General features: G+C 38.7%; 1 pseudogene; it reads left to right on the forward strand.

Moving 5' to 3' along the window:
- The first annotated feature begins 597 nt into the window (after positions 1–597).
- On the forward strand, positions 598–8012 carry LOC133753191 (arylsulfatase A-like; annotated as a pseudogene).
- The last annotated feature ends 8865 nt before the right edge of the window (positions 8013–16877 follow it).

Genomic DNA, 16877 nt, shown 5'->3' on the forward strand with positions numbered 1-16877 from the left:
GTACTATTATGTACATCATTCATAGTAGCTCTAATGTCAAGAAAAGCAAGATGCTATGCACATGTAACCACTCTGTCTTTGACAGCTCACAGACAGCTTGCACAGCATCCTCTGTGTGACTTCTGGGCTGTTAACAAGCTCTTCTGCTACATTCATCTACTCAGCTTTCAGCTCTGTTAGTTTCTCAGTCGGAGTCAGCAGTCACACATGTGCCTTGTCCTTTCATTCTGTCACCTTCTCCAAAGAATCGCATGGCCTAGAAGAGAATGACATATTGGAAAGGCAGTGGTTTAAAGGTGACTTCTGTAACTAATAATATCTCCTACTAAGTGAGAACAAGTAATACTGATCTCTGAGATTACATCTGCTGAGTTTTACATGTTGAATTTACAAGCTCCTCTCCAAAGCCAGGGAATCATTAGGTAGTCAGAAACAATTAGTATTAATTGAGTGACTCAGCAAGAAAAATAAAGACAGTAAATGCTGCTTTGAAGAGAATTTGTGGCTGGGAAGAAGCTAGGGAAAAAGATTTAAAAAGTAAAAGTTTCACTTGCATATCAAAGTAGGAAAAACTGTAGCTCAGCGTTCCTTTCATGAATGTCTACCTTAGTCTGCTCCAGCTGCCATAACAAATATTATAATGTGAGTGCCTTAAAAAATGCATTTTCTCACAGGTCTGGAGGCTACAGGTCCAAGGTGAGACCTCTCTCTGTCCTAAAATAGCATCCCTGTGGTCCCTGAAAAGGGAGGGAGGTGGAGTGAGAAAGAAAGAGAGAGAGAGAGAGAGAGAAGAAGGGAGAAAGACTTTATTTCTTATTATAAGGATCTTAATCCTATTGGGTCAAAGTTTCACATTTTTTGCATCATTTACCTTTAATTACCTCCTTAGAGGCTCTATATTCAAATACACATTGGGAGTTAGGACTTCAATATATGTATTTCTGAGGAGGAAGACATACGTTATCTGTAGCAATATCTTTGAGAATTTCCTGGACAAGTTATGCTATGTTACTGTTTTTGAATATCAAATTTGCTGTTTAATTATCCTAATGATAATAACTTCATTGCCCTCAATTATTAATGTAAGGGATGAGGAGGAAGCTAGGCAAGAAGAAAGAGGAGGAAGCTGGAAGTTGAAAACTTACTCGTTTTTTTCATTTTTTTTAACTTTTATTTAATGAATATAAATTTCCAAAGTACAGCTTATGAATTACATTGGCTTCCCCCCTCCCATAACTTCCCTCCCACCCACAACCCTCCCCTTTCCCGCTCCCTCTTCCCTTCCATTCACATCAAGATTCATTTTCAATTCTCTTTATATACAGAAGATCAGTTCAGTATATATTAAGCAAAGATTTCAACAGTTTGCCCCCACATAGCAACACAAAGTGAAAAATACTGTTGGAGTACTAGTTATAGCATTAAATAACAGTGTACAGCACATTAAAGACAGAGATCCTACATGATATATTTTTAAAAATTAATTAATTTTCCATGCCATTCCCAATTTAACACCAGTTTTTTTTTCATTTTCAATTATCTTTATATACAGAAGATCAATTCAGTATGTACTAAGTAAAGATTTCATCAGTGTGCACCCACACAGAAACACAAAGTGTAAAAATACTGTTTCAGTACTAATTATAGCATTACTTCACATTGGACAACACATTAAGGACAGATCCCACATGAGATGTAAGTACACAGTGACTCCTGTTGCTGACTTAACAATTTGACACTCTTGTTTATGGCGTCAGTAATCTCCCTAGGCTCTAGTCATGAGTTGCCAAGGCTATGGAAGCCTTTAGAGAGAGAAACAAATAAGAGTAAGCTTTCAAAGAAGGAGGTACCTTTCTCTGAAAGCTTACTCTTATTTATTTCTCTCTCTTCATTTGGAGTTCAACCAAAGGCCATTCTAACTCTGTCCCATTATTAGTTTCTACATAAAATGCATTTGAATAGATGTTTTATTTTCCTTTAAAAAAGTTTGCAATCTGTAGGTCCATATTAGAAGTTAACAAAATTCAGCTTATCCTGTCACTTGTCTTTGTAAGAAAACTTTATTTGCAAAGAGCCCATTTAGCCCATTAGTATTTTTAGTATTTCATTTCAGAACTACTTTAAATTTACCAAACAAAAATTCTGAGGTAGTAGACAAGTTCCCATATACTTACCCCTCATCGCATTTTCCATATAAACAGCTAAAATTACTATCTTTGTCGAAATTTGTGAATCACAAGCTGCTTCCCACATTTTTAAAACCAAACTCTTTTTATCACTCCCACCCTACCCAATTTCTATTAGTAAATATTCTGTGTTTAGATTTAGATTTTTTTTCTCTTTTAATTTTGACTCCCATATATAAGGGAAAATGTGTATTATTTGCCATTCCCGTGTCTGGTCTGTTTCATTCAACATCATATCTTCCAGTTGTGTCCATTTTGCTTCAAATGATGGAATTTCATTCTTTTTTATAGCTGAATAATATTCCATGTGTATATGTGTGTGTGCATGTGTATATCACATTTTATTTATGCATTCATCTCATGATGGTCACATTGATTGTTTCCGTATTCTGGCTATTGTGAACAGTGCTGCCATTAACATAGTGGAGCAAGTATCTTTTTGACACAATGAGTGAGGGTCTTTGGGGTATATACCCAGTAGTGGGATTTCCAGGTCATATGGCAATTCCATTTCTAGTTGTTAGGGAATCTCCATAATGTTTTCCACAGCAGCTGCACTAATTTACATTCCTAGTAACAGTATATAAGACTTCCCTTTTCTCTACATCCATGCCAGACTTTGTAACTCTCTGTCATTTGGATTTTAGCCATTCTGACGGGGTGAGGTAATACCTGACTGTGGTTTTGATTTGCATTTCCCCCAAAGGATAGTGACAATGAGCACTTCTTTATATAATTATCGGCCATTTGTATGTCTTCTTTTGAGAAATGTCTATTCAGTTTCTTTGCTCATTTCTTAACTGGATTAGCTGCTTTTGTTGTTGAATTTTTTGAATTGCTGATACATTCTGGATATTAGTCTATTTTTGGATAAATAACATGCATATATTTTTCCCATTCTGTTGGATGTCTCTTCACTCGGTGGGTTATTTCTGTCTCTATGCAGAAGTTTCTGAGTTTAATAGAATTCCATTTGCCTATTTTTGGTACTGTGGCTTATGCTTTTAGGGTCTTGTGCAAGAAGTCATCACATACACCAGTGTCTTGAAGTGATCCCCATGTGTTTTCTTCTAACAATTTCACTGTTTCAGGTTTTACATTTAAGTCTTTGACTCATCCTGAGTCAATTTTTGTATATGGTGAGAGGTAGAGGTCTAATTTCATTCTTCTACATCCAGTTTTGCAAGTACCATTTATTGAAAAGGTTATCCTTTCTCCATTGTATGTTCTTGGTACTTTTGTCAAAAATCAGTTGGATATATTAACATGGATTAATTTCTGGGGGCTCAGTTATGTTCAGTTGATCAATGTACTAGTTTTTATGCCACCTCCTTGCTGATTTAATTACTATATTTTTGTGCTATGTTTTGAAATCAGGTATTGTGATGCTTCCAGCTTGGTATTTTTTCCTCAGGATTGCTTTCACTACTCTACTGCTTTTGTGATTCCATATGAATTTTAGGACTTTTTTCTAATTCTGTAAAGAATATCATTGGTATTTTGATATGGATTACAAGGAATCTGTATATTGCTTTAGGTAGAATACACAATTAAACAATATTAATTCTTCCAATCCATATGCAAGAAATATCTACATTTTGTGTCCTTACTGATTTCTTTTATCTCTACTCTTCAGTTTTCATTGTAGATATATTTCACTTCTTTGGTTCAATTTATTTCTTTTTTTTTTTTATTAAACTTTTATTTAATGAATATAAATTTCCAAAGTATAGCTTGTGGGTTACAATGGCTTCCCCCCTCCCATAACTTCCCTCCTGCCCGCAACCCTCCCCTTTCCCGCTCCCTCTCCCCTTCCAATCATGTAAAGATTCATTTTCAATTCTCTTTATATACAGAAGATCAGTTTAGTATATATTAGGTAAAGATTTCAACATTTTGCCCAATTTATTTCTAAGTATTCGATTTTTGTAGCTATTCTGAATGGGATTCCTGTAACTACTTTTGCTACAAGAGTAGGGTTAGCTAACTGTGACAGAGACCATATTCTACACATAACACCGAAACACTGGCTCTTGGCTGAGAATATTTTGCTGACTCCTAGTTCACATGATCTGCTCTAGAAATATTTGATTAGCTCTTCTGCTTACTTCAGATTTCTTTTTCAGTTTTCAGAAGTATCTTTTAGCCTCACTGGCTAGATCAGATACTACTCTAATGTGTCTGCATAATTGCTTGTGTTTTCTCCACCTTATCTAATTGCCTGAATGCACTATACTATAAGCTCTCACTTACTTGCCTAATTTTCACACCTAAATATACCCTGCTGAAGTGCAATGATTATGTCAGTCTTCCTCTCCATTACATCCCTAGTAACTAGCACAGTGCCTGGAACACAATAGTTGCTTAATAAGTATTTGTTGAGTTAGTGAATATGTATGGAAGATTGAATAAAACCAATATTTGTGCAGTATTTATTATATGACAGACACTTTTGGAAGTCATGAAGAATAGTAGTGACTAAAAGAGACAGAAAGCATTGCTCTAAGGTAGTTCACATAGTCTTGGGGAAAGCAAAGTGTGAACAAGAAGAGTAAAGTAAAAAATATATAATATGTGTGACAATTATAATTACCAAGGAGAAACCAATAGAGCCAGGAAGAGACATATGAAATGTTGGGTGTAAGAGCAGGGTAGACAGTGCATTAAAACTTTATACAAGGGGCCCAGAATAAATTTCAGCTGAGAAATTAACCATGAAATAAAGACCTGAAGCTAAGTTAGTGATTAATACAGCCAGTAACACGTTAAGTAGAACTTTATCCTGTGAGTAGGAGGGAGAAAAGAATTCTAAAGAGAGAAGAAATTTTGAAACTATCTCTAGGTGGAAGGGAAATTGACACAGGTATGGAATTAATTGGCACCCAGAATGCCAGAATTTACATGATGCTATAATTCTTAAAACAGAAGACGAGTGATAGAAAAAGTGACTCCAATGTTTCCAGTGCAAGTGCTTTCAAATAAAATGAAAAGGGATCACAGAGTAAATGGTTGTGGGTATTCAATTCCAGTATTCCATATCACAATCAATGGGGGTAGTATATGTTGAACTGCTCTCCAAGAAGTGTTGCTTATTATTTTCTTCTGTTTAAGATTTTACAAGTTCTATAGAAAAGAAGGCATGTAGGAAATTGGCGGAAGTTGACAAACAGCAGCTTCTGATACTTTATAAATACTAATTTTACCATACTAATTTCCTTGAAGCAATTCAACAGTATAATTTGAGAGCCTAAAATAATTCTAAGACATTCATTCTCCTGTTATTTTATTTGTGCAACTAACATTGCTATAGAGGTAGCTCAGGGAAGAATTCTCCATCAAGAAATTTCTTTGTAAGAGAAAGGATAAACTAGGGTGGAAATTTGGTTTAGATACCTGCATTCCACAATGGAGTACCTTGGTTCAATACCAAGCTCTGGTTCATAACTCCAGCTTCCTGCTATGGAGACTCTGGAAGGCAGCAGGTAATGACTCAAGTTATTGGGTTCCCACCACCCACATGGGAGGCCTTAATTAAGTTCCCAGGCCCCAGTTTCAGCTCAGACCAGTCTTGACCATGGTGGATATTTGGGGAGTGAATTAGTGAGATTATTGAATTAGTGAGATTAAACAGGTGAGTTTTATTATCAAATGTAACAATTCTACAAAAACTCAGTAGTATTGTGGTTTTACTGCCTATCTTAAAGTCAGAGTTTGGGCAAAGAGCATCTTAAGGCATTAAGTATAAAGAACTTTATTTCTGATCTTAAGTGCCAGTTATCACCAATTTTCACACATACAAAAAATGGTTATCTTCTTTAACCCTCACTGCAAGCAAGGTCCACTGCTGGCCAGGTAGAGGGGTAATGTTTGGCTGTCTGTTCAAGGTGTTCATCAAATTAATGTTAAGCAAATAAAAATAGCATGGCATTGCATCCAAGCAAAGGACAATATGAGTAACTTAAAGAAATATGTGCACTTAATCAAATCCTGTCTTCCTCTTTGGAGTACATGAGGCAGCAGTCCTAGCTAGTTAGTGTCTAATATTGCACTTTTGTAGCAACCCCCTTGGCTGCCTGGACTGGAAGCCCGCTACGTGGCTTTCGCCCGCGACCTCATGGCCGACGCCCAGCGCCAGGGCTGTCCATTCTCCCTGTACTACGCTTCCCACCACACCCACTACCCCCAGTTTAGTGGGCATAGCTTCGCAGGCCGCTCAGGCCGTGGGCCCTTTGGGGACTCCCTGATGGAGCTGGATGCAGCCGTGGGGGCCCTGATGACGGCCGGGGAGGACCTGGGGCTGCTCGGAGAGACACTGGTCATCTTCACTGCAGACAATGGGCCTGAAAACATGCCTATGTCCCGTGGAGGCTGCTCTGGCCTCCTGCGCTGCGGGAAGGGCACGACCTTCGAGGGAGGCGTCCGGGAGCCTGCCTTGGCCTTCTGGCCAGGCCGCATCACTCCTGGTGTTGTTAGGTAGGAAGTCAGTTATGAGCTTATGTGTGTGTGACAGGCCTAAAGAGAAGACATCTATATGCATCTGCATCTCTAAGTCATCCTAACAATGTTTCAGGGGAAGCCCAGATTTCACATCCTGCCTGCCCTGCCCCCTTTTACCTGATAACCTGCCAGGTGGAGGCCCTCACCCCTCCTGCTTCCTGCCTGATAAATCTTCCACAATCTCCCAGGTGCAGCCCAGTATCTGCATCTCAAACACCCTGCTCCCTTCCTCAGGTCTGATAACATTTGCATCCATAAAGTCCTTTGTTTCAGACCTTCAAGAGAAGTTTTTCTATTTACATCCAAAAAGCCCTTTGTTCCAAGAGGAGCAGAGGTGGGGAAGCAAGACCCATCTCCTTAAAACCCCCAGCCTCAACTGGACTGCGCGCTCAGCTCTCTGCATCTTTGCTGAGTTGCCCGCCTGGCCTGGCCTGGCCTGGCCAGGTGTACTCTCCACTCACCCATGCAGCCCCCCCCCTCCCCCAGTCTGAGGGACTGGGCACTCTCTCTCAGGTCCTGTCTGGAGAGGTGCCCATCCGTCCTTACAGATGTTCCTTCTTAATAAACCTTGCTATTTTACCTCCCACTACTCTCTGTCTCACGCCTGAATTCTTTCTTGCGCGAAGACAAGAACCCTGCAATTTCTCCGGTAACAGTGTGACCCACGAGCTGGCCAGCTCCCTGGACCTGCTGCCCACGCTGGCATCCCTGGCTGGGGCCCCGCTGCCCAACGTCACCTTGGATGGCTTTGACCTCAGTCCCCTGCTGCTGGGCACAGGCAAGAGCCCTCGGAACTCCCTCTCCCTCTTCTTCTACTTGGCCTTCCCCGATGAAGTCCGCAGAGTCTTTGATTCGGAGTGGGAAGTACAAGGCTCACTTCTTCACCCAGGGCTCCCCACACAGCGACACCACCGCAGACGCTGCCTGCCATGCCTCCAGCCCTCTGACCGCCCATGAGCCACCACTGCTCTACGACCTGTCTGAGGACCCCGGTGAGAACTACAACCTCCTGGAGGGCGTGGCCGAGGTCCCAGCAGAGGCACTGCAGGCCGTGAAGCATCTCCAACTGCTCAAGGCCGAGTTTGATGCGTCCATGACCTTTGGCACCAGCCAGATGGCCCGGGGTGAAGAACCCACTCTGCAGATCTGCTGCCAGCCCAGCTGCACCCCCCACCCCGTGTGCTGCCACTGCCCCGACTCCCAGCCCTGAGGGCACTGGCCACGTCCACATGGGGGGCCCTTTGAGGCCGGCCCAGGTCCCCTGGCCCTGCCCGGGCAGGTGAGGGGGAGGGGACAGCTGTGTGTGGGCGTTTGTTCCTACAAATGAAATCACACCAGCTGAGAAAAAAAAATGTTTTGTGTGTTTTATGTGGTCGTGGAGTATTTCCTTACAGTGAAGCTTCACATATGCAGACAGAGTGATTCTTTGTTTAGCAAGTTTGAAGTGGTGATAAAATGCTAAGGAACAATACACATGCTGAAGAAAGTACCACAACAGAACTGTAGGAGTCCAAATTTAATAAACTGTCTTGAAAAAAAAAAACTCTTAGAATATACCATGTTTTATTATTTAAAATCATTGTACTAAGTTTTTTGTTGAAAAAATAAAATTTGAATACAATCAAAAAAAAAAGTGTTCTCTGTCCTTTTCTCTCCTCTCCTACTCCTTCTCCTCTTCCTCTCTCTTTCCACCTTTTCCTCCTCCTCCTTCTTTATCTCTCTTTCCTTTCATCTCAAATGTTTTACAAATTTAAAAGGAAAAAGATTTGTGCATAGGTAACAAATATCTGTTCGGATTAGAAGAGGTGATGTGATATGCTGTGCAGTGTATGGGCTCTGAAATCAGCATGTCTGGTTTCAAATCTTGAATGCTTACACATTTAGCATGAAACTCATCAGTTATGTATCCAGTCTTTTGTTCATTTTTCTCAAATGTAAATTCAGAAAATGTAACTTCCCCACAAAATTACACACAGTTTTATTTAGAAGTCTTCCTGGCATGTGGTAAGCATATTAGAGTTTTCCTTAAATTATCTTTTATTAAACAAGTTTTGAAATATATATTAAAAACTGATATCGAGACAAAAATTAATCAATAGGAGCTGCCAGAGAAGTGCTGAGTGGACACATAGTTCAGGTTTTCATGTCCAGTACATGCCATTTAAAGCAATGAAAGTGATTGGATAAAAGGGCATATCTAAGGCTGGAGTTTGGAACTGTGCCAATTACAAGTTTTAAAGATGAAGAGCAATCAGCAAAGAGGACTGAGAAAAGCACATTCAGGTTGTATACTGAATTATAAGAGATCTAAAAGTTCATGGAAAATGTATATTACAAAAAAAAAAAACTATGCATGCATTTTGAAGAAATTTCCTCAAAATAAACTTACATTTTAATTCCATCTTTCAACTAAATTTTCAAAGTACCTTCAAATGTACCCTCAACATTCAGATGTTGCAGCTCTAATCTCAGTACCTCAGAATGTTACTGTATTTGGAGATAGTTATTTTAAAAATGTAGTTTAAAATGAGCTCATATATAAGTGGGCCTAAACTAATTTGCCTTCCATTCTTATATGAGGAGAGATTTGTGATACAGAGAGACCCCAATTATGCAGACTTACAGAAGAAATGTTGTGTGAGGATGTAACAAGGAAAAGGGTCACTAAAGGAACTAAACCTTTCAACACCTTGTCCTTGGCCTTCAGCCTTCTAGAACTGTGAGAAAACAAATTTCTGTCATTTAAGCCGCAGTTTGCGCTACTTTGTGTGGAAGCCTTAGCAAATAAATACAATTTCATATGGCACATAGAAAATCAGACGTAGAGGTTGTGTCAGAAGAAAAAAGAAAAGGAAACTTAGTTTGGAAAGATCAGCTAAGTGAAGTGTTTCTGATAGTTTTGAGTAGCTTGAAAACAGAGAAAAGAATGTTGGAGCATGGCAGCAAGATGCAAGCAATCAGGAAGAATTCTGATAGTGATCCTTTCAGGAAAAGAGCAGAGGTAAGGATTTTGTGGCAATTAGAGCAGATGACTCTTATAAAGTTTATTCTGAAAGACAGTCAAGAAATGGAGTGTTGGGGCTGGCATTGTGTTGCGACACTTTAGGCTATCACTTGGGATCCTTTATTGGAGTGATGCTTTGAATCCCAGCTGCTCTGCTTCCAATCTAGTTCTTTGCTGTTGCACCTGGGAAGGCAGCAGATAGTGGCTCAAGAACCTTGTTCTTAACACCCACATGAGAGATCTGGGTAATGTTCATGACTCCTGGATTCAATATAAATCTATATTGAATATACTCAACCTATTTTAATATATATTTTGTATTTTATATTGTGTATTTTATTTTAAACATATTTAATAAATATGCAAATACATATATTTATATATTGTATCATTAATACCTATATATTTAAGAAATGGAGTTGTAACTGTGGACTCAGAATCATAAGCGGAATTTTATGTCATATGGCAGGCACCAGAGTGTGTGTGGATTTCTAAGCTGATGGATGTGTTTAGCTGTGAAGTCTAAGGGGTAAGGCAGTAGCAGGATGGGCACTGCCTTGATCTGATTGGTAGATTGAAATGACAATTGCTGAGATAGAGAATAATGGAATAGGAATGCAACTGACATTTAAACAATCAAAAATCCTTCCTCAGATCTTCTGGTAGTTCATCAATAAGCTGTTCTCTACATGTGTGCTTTTTAAGTGCAAGAGGGAGAAAAAAGGCAAAGATCACTTTCCAAATTAATAGATTTCCATGACTTACTGCAGGCAGGCCAGTCATACTTGAAACCTTACAGCAATATTCAAAGCTCTGCTCTAATGTCTGCTTAGGAGATCAGATACAAACAAAATAAATGTCCAAAATGTATTTTTTCCATAGATATTGATGTACAATGGAAATGACATCTAATATATGACGTTTCAAGCTTATCTTATTATTCCCTATGAGCACATGGTAATACAATAAAGTAAGTGACTAATACTTGCATGCACAATGTTGTTTCTTTATGAAAAGAAATTGGAATGAGGTTAGGAAAGTATTGGAAGCTTTACATTTTGCAGTTTAATTTTTAGCCACATCATTGCGCTAACTAATGCTCTTCTGAAGGCTTTTCAAACCTCAGACTGGGGACAAGACTCCACATTCCTGTTATTTAGTTGGACACTGTTCTACAACTTAGCTGACTAATGGTGAAGAAAATTGAAACTGTCTATATTTTTATCAACTATTTCCACTTGTAAGCATTTTTACAATTTTTTAAAAGATTTTATCTCTTTACTTGAGAGGTAGAGTTACAGAAGAGGGAGAGAAAGGTCTTCCATCCACTAGCTCACTCCCCAAATGGCAGCAATGATGGAGCTGGGCCAAGCTGAAGCCAGCAGCCAGGAGCTTCTTTCAGGCTTCTCATGTGGGTGCAGGGGCCCAAGTGCTTGGGCCATCTTACACTGCATTCTAGGTCATAAGCAGAGAGCTGGGTGAAATGGCACCCATATGGGGTGTCACCACTGCAGGTAGAGGCTTAGCCTACTATGCCACAGCATGGGCCCCAAGAATCTGTACAAACTGAGTAATTAGAAATATCCAAATTTGTATATAATTTATTTATCAATCTAATATACATTTTGTCAAACTTTAAATAATTAATTTTTTCAACAAGATAGAAGTGATTAAATAGGGTGATCCAAGATGGCTGGATAGGATATAGGCACACTAACTTAAGTTACTTTGGGATATGAAATAAACAAAGGAAGGACTACTGACAGAAATTTTCAGCGAAGAATTAAAAAAAAAAAGAAGTTCTGAGGGATAAGAGAAGAGAAGACAGAGACACCACTGAAGCCAGCTAGAGCCTGAATCTGTGGGCTGGTGTTGCGGTTTAGTGGGTAAAGCTGCAATCTGCAATGCTGGCATCCCATATGTGTGCTGATTTGTATCCTGGCTGCTCCACTTCTGATCCAGCTCCTTGGGAACTGAGAAAGCAGAAGAAGCAACCAGATGAGACCTGGAAAAATCTCCTGGCTCCTGGCTTCTGTCTGGTACAGCCCTGGCCACTGAGGCCATTTGAAGAGCAAACTAGCAGATGCAGCATCCCCTCCCCGACACCCCGTGTGTGTGTAACTTTGCCTTTTAAATAAAATAAAATAAAAAATTAAATCCTGAATTGAAGGAGATCTATGTAATCAGAGACATAGAGTTCACAATAATGATTGTAAGGAAACTAAATGAGATGCAACAGAATGCAGATAGATTAAAGAAATGAAGACATCAATGAGTGACATTAATGAAAATGTTACTAAGGAGACAGAACTCATTAAGAAGAACCAAATAGAAATTTTGGAGATGAAATCTTCAATCAGTGACATAAAAATAGTATTGAGAGTTTTAACAGCAGAATAGACCACCTGAATGAAAGAATTTCTGAAGTAAAGGACAAGAATTTTGGAATAAATCAATCAGACAAAAACAAAGAGAAAAGAATTTTGACAAATGAACAAAGTCTATAAGATATCATTAAGTAACCAAATATTCATAATGTAGGTATCCCTGAAGAGAAAGATAAGGAAAAAGGCATGGAGAACCTGATAAATGAAATAATAGTTGAAAATTTCCCAGTCTTGAAAGAGACATGGATGTCCTTAAACAAGAAGCTCGAAGAACCCTAAGCAGACTCAACCTAAAAAGGTCTTCTCCAAGGCATATTGTCATCAAACTGTCAAGAATTGAAGGAGAGAATCCTAAAGACAGTAAGAGAAATGTATCATGTTACATATAAAAGAAAATCAATTAGATTAACATCAGAGAAAACTAATTAGGTTAACATCAGACTTCTCAGCATAGACCCTACAGGCCAGAAGAGAGTGGGATGATATACACGAGATCTTAAAAGAAAAAAAAGTTCAAACCAAAAATGTTATATCCAGGAAATCTATCCTTTAAAAGTGAAGGAGAAATAAAGTATTTTCCAGATAAGCAAAAACTGAGAGACTTCACCACCACCACACCATCTTTATATGAATTTCTGAAGTGCAGAGTGGATTAGAAGTAAATGTGAAAATATATTACATCACTAAATTCACTAACAGAGTGGGTAGAATCATCATACAATCAAGAAAATGACAGGTCTTAGTTCTTATTTATCAATAGTAATCTTGGCTATAAATATATTAAATTCACCAACCAAAAGATTTAGGTTGATTGAGTGGATAGGAAACCATGATCCCCTAATATGCTGCCTACCAGAAACTCACTTCATATACAGTAATACACACAGACTGATAGAGAAGGTCTAGAAAAAGATATACCAGGAAAATGGAAACCAAATCAAGCAGGAGGAGCTAACCTGATATCAGATAATTCAGATTTTAAGCCAAAACTTATAGAGATAAAAAAGCACATTCTATTTTGATAATAGGTTCATTTCAGCAAGAAGATACCTGAATCCTAAATATGTAAACCCAACACAATATCACCAAGATATATACAGAAAATACTATTAGATCTAAAAGGAGAAATAGATTCCAGTACAATGACAGTGCGTAACTTCGACACCCAACTCTCATCAATACACAGATCATCCATACAGGAAACCAATAGATATATTAGGGTTGAAAAACACTATTGGGAAAATGGTACTGACAGATAGTTACAGACCATTTCACCCTAATGCCACAGAATACACATTCTTATAATCAGCACATGGAACATTTTCTAGAATAGACCACATATTAGGCCATAAATCAAGTCTACTTAATACTATTGGTTGAACTCTTTAATTAACACAGAATTATTCTTAAGTGTTGAAATGTAACTGAAAAGTGATCCCTGTTAAATATAAGAGTGGGAATAAGAGAGGGAGGAGATGTACAGTTTGGGACATGCTCAATCAGACCTGACCCAAACGGTAGAGTTAGAAACATGCCAGGGGATTCCAATTCAATCCCATCAGGGTGGCATGTACCAATGCCATCTCACTAGTCCAAGTGATCAGTTTCAGTTCACAATTGATCATACTGATAGGATTAAGTGTCAAAGGAATCACATAAATAGGACTAGTGTCTGCTAATACTAACTGATAGAATTAAAAAGGAGAGAATGATCCAACATGGGAAACAGGATACACAGCAGACTCATAGAATGGCAGATGTCCTAAATAGCACTCTGGCCTCAGAATCAGCCCTTAAGGCATTCAGATCCAGGTAAAAAGCCCATGAGAGTATTTTAGGCATGGGAAGACACTCTGGCAAAAACAAACAAACAAACAAAACAAAAACAAACAAAACAACAACAACAACAACAAAACCCTAAATGAAATATCTCTGTGAGTGAGATCCCAGGGGAAAGAACTGGCCATCAAAGAAGGAGGTACCTTTCTCTGAAGGGAGGAGAGAACTTCCACTTTGACTATGCCATTGTCTAAGTATGATAAGAATCGGTGAACTCAAAAGGCTTCCATAGCATTGGCAACTCATGACTAGAGCCTAGGGTGATTACTGACACCATAAATAAAAATAAGAGGGTCAAATTGTTAAGTCAACAACAGGAGTCATTGTGCACTTGTTCCTCATGTAGGATCTCTGTCCTTAATGTGTTGTACAACGTGAATTAATGCTATAACTAGTACTCAAACAGTACTTTACACTTTGTGTTTCTGTGTGGGTGCAAACTGTTGAAATCTTTACTTAATATATACTAAATTGATCTTCTGTATATAACGATAATTGAAAATGAATCTTGATGTGAATGGGTGGGAAACGCAGTGGGACATGGGAGTGTTGCGGGTGGGAGGGAGGTTATGGGGGGGAAAAACCACTGTAATCCAAAAGCTGTACTTTGGAAATTTATATTTATTAAATAAAAGTTAAAAAAAAACTGGATGTGCAGGGGTGGGAGGGCTATAATGGTGGGAAGTAATTTTGTTTATCAAATTCGTATTCCTTAAAAAATAAATTTAAAAAACTGGATGTATATATGGAGAAAAATGAAATTAGATCCATATCTCTCACCATATACCAAAATCAGCTCAAGATGGATGAAAGACCTAAATTTAAGACCTCAGACGATGACGTTGCTGGTCAAAGAAATCAGCAGAAACCCCCCAAGACACTGGTGTAGGGGATGACTTATAGGACAAGACACCCAAAGCACAGGAAACAGCAGCAAAGCTAAACAAATGGGACTACATCAAACCCAGAAGCATTTGCACAGCAAAGGAAATGATCAATAGAGTGAAGAGACAGAATGGGAAAATATTCGCAAGCTATCTATCCAACAAAAAACTAATGTCCTGAATATATTAGCAACTTAAAAAACCTCGATAATAAAAACAGCCATTCCAGTTAATAAATGAGCAAAGGACCTCGATAGACAGTTCTTAAAAGAAGAAATACAAACTCTCAACAAATATATGAAAAAAAGCTCAACATCACTAGCCATCAAGGAAATGCAAATCAAAATCACAATGAGTTATCACCTCACCTCGTCAGAATGGTGGAAATTCAAAACACAGAGAGTAAAAATTGCTAGTTAGGATGAGGACAAAGGGGAAAACTTATACACTGTTGGTGGGAATGTAAATTAGTGCAGCCACTGGGGAAAACAGTGTGGAGATTTCCTATAAAAACTAGAAATAGACTTTCCAAATACCCCACTACTGGGTATATACCCAAAAGAGCACAATATATCAGAGATGCCTTAACCAACTTGTTTATAGCAGCACTGTTCACAAAGGCCCAGATTTGGAATCAACCAAAGTTTCCATCATCAGATGAATAGAGAAAGAAAATGTGGTATATACACAATGGAATATTATTCAGCTATTAAAAAAACAATGAAATTATACCATTTGAAGTAAAATGGACACAAGTAGAGGATATCATATTGAATGAAATAATCCAGTCCCAGAAAGACAAATACAGCATCTTCTCCCTTATATGTGGGAGCAAAAATTAAAAAAAAAAACAAATGAAAAAGAGAGAAAGAAAACAAAGTATGTGTTTATCAGTATTGCTGCAAATATAGTTTTATAAACTCTGCTTTATAACTGTCAAACCAATGGTAAGAATGTTACACTACTAAAGTTTTAGTGATCTGTGATTACTTTAAAATTTATTGTATAGAGGTGAAATGGCCATTTTCCCATTCAATTATTGTTTAGAGACATTGTCTATATTCCAACTAAACTAGGGTCTTTTTGCTTTTCACACATCGAATTCTTCATTCAGCGAACTACTGCCTTTTTACTGTAAAGTAAATTTAAAATATGCTATCTCAAAAACTGAAAAATGATAAAAAGGGGATAAGAAAGGAGGGTAGAAAGGAGAGAGAGGGAGGGAGGGATAAAGGGAATATCATTCTGTTCTTAGAAATGTATCTAGGGGCCAGCACTGTGGCATAGTAAGCTAATCCTCCACCTGCAGCGTTGGCATCCCATATGGGTGCCAGTCCCTGTCTCACCAGCTCCTTTTCCAGGCCAGCTCTCTGCCATGGCCTTGGAAGGCTGTAGAAGATGGCTTGAGTGCTGGGGCCTCTGCACCCACATGGAAGACCCAACAGAAGCTCCTGGCTCTTGGCTTCAGTTCAGCCCAGCTCCCTTCATGGTGGTCATTTGGGGAGTGAATCAGAGGATGGAAGATCTTTCTCTCTCTCTCTCTCTCCCTCTCTCTGTGTATAACTCTGCCTCTCAAGTAGATAAATAAAATCTTTAGAAACAAGCAAACAAAATTATATCTACAAGGGCCAGCGCTGTGGCGCAGCGGGTTAAAGCCCAGGCGTGAGGCGCCGGCATCCCATATGGACGCCGGTTCAAATCCCGGCTGCTCCTCTTCTGATCCAGCTCTCTGCTATGGCCTGGGATAGCAGAAGATGGCCCAAGTCCTTGGGCCCCTGTACCCACGTGGGAGACCCAGAGGAAGCTCCTGGCTTTGGATCGGCACAGCTCTGGCCATTACAGCCATCTGAAGAGTGATCCAGCAGATGGTAGATCTCTCTCCCTGTCTCTACCTCTCTCTGTAACTGTCTTCCACATAAATAAAATAAAAATAAAAATAATTATATCTACAAACCACGATGAATCTGATAAAAACTAATTTAAATCTATAATAAAAATATAAATATAAATAAATAGTTGGATAGCATGACCTATGAAATGGTATTCAGATGATTTTAGTACTATGACAATATGAATAAAA

The sequence above is a fragment of the Lepus europaeus genome, chromosome X (assembly GCF_033115175.1).
Source record: "Lepus europaeus isolate LE1 chromosome X, mLepTim1.pri, whole genome shotgun sequence".
NCBI lineage: Eukaryota > Metazoa > Chordata > Mammalia > Lagomorpha > Leporidae > Lepus > Lepus europaeus.